Raw genomic sequence first — 2,500 nt, 5'->3', positions numbered from 1 at the left:
AGGCCGAGGGGTGGGTGGGTCGGTCAGGGTGCACAGGGAGGGTCGTGGCCTGGACCTGGCTCGGCTCCCCGCCGGGTCTCATGCAGAGAGTGTCCTAGCAGCTTTCCCTGGGGAGAGCCAGGCCTGTGGGCCTTGCTGCAGGCGCTGGGCGCTGTTGGTCGGGAGGGACACCTCCGGACCGGCAGCCCGGCCGGGGTCTCGGCCTGTCTCTCTGTCGGGGCCACGCAAGTTAAAAGTGTGTGTGGGAAGGGGGCGCAAAAGCCTACAGCACCCGGTATTCCCAGGCGGTCTCCCATCCAAGGTACTAACCAGGCCCGACCCTGCTTAGCTTCCGAGATCAGACGAGATCGGGCGCGTTCAGGGTGGTATGGCCGTAGACCGTGAGGGCCGCCCGGGGACGCCTCAAGAGCCTGCTCCGGGTTCACCCTTTCAGTCCAGGGGAGGGGAGGGGGGTGGAGGGGCGGAAACGGAGCGGGTGGTCGCAGGGGGCCTCCCTCGCCCGCCCCAGAACAGCGCAGCCCAGCCCAACTCAACTCAAGGCTGGGGGCTCTCACGCTCCGACCTGCCTGACTCGACCGGCAGCGGCAGCGGCCCCGGGGGTCCTGGGAGACTGGGACTGGCTGAGTCCCGCCTCCAACACCGACCCTCTCCACCTGGCTCCAGCTACCCCGGAGCCCCGCCGATCGCCCACAGGACACCCACCCGCCCCGGCCCGACTGGCGTGGCCTGGTCTCCTCCCGCCCCTCCTCGCCAAGCCCCATGCTCCCCCTCCCCCTCCCCCCTCCCCCTCCCCCCCGCCCCGCCAGATCCCCGGGGGGGGGCCCCCACCGCCACGCCCACCGCGCCCTCTGCCAGGCGCAGAAGCCCAGAAGCCCAGAAGCCCCGGGCCGCCGCAGTGTCCCGCGCGCGAGAACCTAGCCTAGCCTAGCTGGGAGCCCAGAGAGCCAGGGGCAGAGACGCGAGCGGGCACCCACCTCGGACACCCCAGGGACCCTGACAGAGCCCAGCGCCCAGGCGGAAATGCAGTCGGACTGGGCCAGGGCCAGCCGCCGGCCACACACAACCCTGCGCGTGCCTGGCGCGTGGAGCCACGCACAGGGAGGGCAGGAGGGAGGAACACACGCACGGACTCACAGAAAACCGGGCAGAGGGTGGCCAGGGGGCTGCGGCCCGCTGGCTCCCAGTCGCGCGGCCAGGCTCAGAAGTGCGCCGCTGGGGCGGTGCCTCGCCCTGAGTTTCGGGCCCACTCTGCAAAGCACCGCAGAGTCACTCGGTTCGGACCGAGTGCCGAGGTCGGAGGGCTCAGTCAACGTCCAGCACGTGCACAGCACCGCCCTGAGGAAGGGCAGAGACCCCTCGGTCCAGTGGCGGTGCGGCCGGAAAGGACCGCCTGTGGAAGAAGCACCCTGATTCAAACCCCCGTCGGAGCTTAGCCGGCGGCCTCACCAGATGGGAAGCCCCCTCACCTGCAAGCATTGCGGGGGGTGGGGGTGGGGGTGGGGGAGGGGGGGAGGGAGGGGAGCAGTGGTCGCTGGGACGCGCGCCCACCGGGTGGTCAGGCCCTGCGTCTTGTCCCGTCGTCTCCAGGTGGACGGGTCGCCTCGACCAAGGGGCCTCTGCCTCCCTGTCCCCAGCGGCAGGGCTTCGGCACCCCTTGGCCCCTGGTCCTCCCGGGCAACCCCTGGCCCTGAACCGCTTGATTGCTCTGAAGGCTGCTTTCCTCCTCTTCCAGGAGCGCCTGCCCTCCTTTGCCACTGCTCTCTTGCTTGGCTCTCAGCGCAGACTCCCAAGACCCTGTGGCCTCCTCGGCCTTCTCTCAGCCTCTGCCGAGCACACACCCTGGAAGTGGTGCGCACACTTCAAGGGTGATGTGCGAATCCATTCTTACATCCAGGGAAGTTACATGGCAGATGAGAGAACCTGTGACTGCCCAGTCTGGAGGCTACCATGGACTCCATGACTTGCAGCCCAGAGTGAGTGGCTGGGGTGGGAGGGGGGAAGAGAGGGGTGAGTGTGTGTGTGTGTGTGTGTGTGTGTGTGTGTGTGTGTGTGAAAGAGAGAGGGAGAGGGAGGGAGAGAGAGAGAGAGAGAGAGAGAGAGAGAGAGAGAGAGAGAAAAAGAGAGCCAAGGCCAGAGAGGCATTGAGTGGGAGATGGAGACAGGGATGCCTCCTCCCAGGCCAAGAGAGGCACAAGGGAGAAGGAGAGATGGATGAGCAGAGACACACACAGACATCTGCTGCTCTGATGAGAGAGAAAGAGAGAGACAGGCAGAGAGACAGACTCAGGGGGACCCTCAGGGAGGAAGGCAGTGGGAAAGGGGGCAGAGACTCAGGAGGGACCTTGCGGAGGTGGTGCAAAGAGAGACGGACCCAGGCAGAGACGCTGGATGGACTCTCCCACTCCCAGGATCTGGGTGGCAAGGTTCTGCTTGTGTGGCAGGAACGGGTGGGGGAGCGGGCCCCGCGGGTGGGCCCTGTGTTCTGGGGAAGGCAGGTGTC

At 67.3% G+C, this 2,500-nt stretch overlaps 1 non-coding gene across 1 annotated transcript; it reads right to left on the bottom strand.

The window, feature by feature from the left end:
* Positions 1–259: 259 nt before the first annotated feature.
* Positions 260–379, bottom strand: LOC144252356 (5S ribosomal RNA). The gene has a single exon (XR_013342967.1). It is a non-coding gene; the product is annotated as a 5S ribosomal RNA (ribosomal RNA).
* Between the last annotated feature and the right edge of the window lie 2,121 nt (positions 380–2,500).

Source organism: Urocitellus parryii, unplaced genomic scaffold, assembly GCF_045843805.1.
Source record: "Urocitellus parryii isolate mUroPar1 unplaced genomic scaffold, mUroPar1.hap1 Scaffold_4045, whole genome shotgun sequence".
Classification (NCBI taxonomy): domain Eukaryota; kingdom Metazoa; phylum Chordata; class Mammalia; order Rodentia; family Sciuridae; genus Urocitellus; species Urocitellus parryii.
Note: the sequence above shows the minus strand (reverse complement) of the source record. Positions and strands in the feature narration are given on the sequence as shown.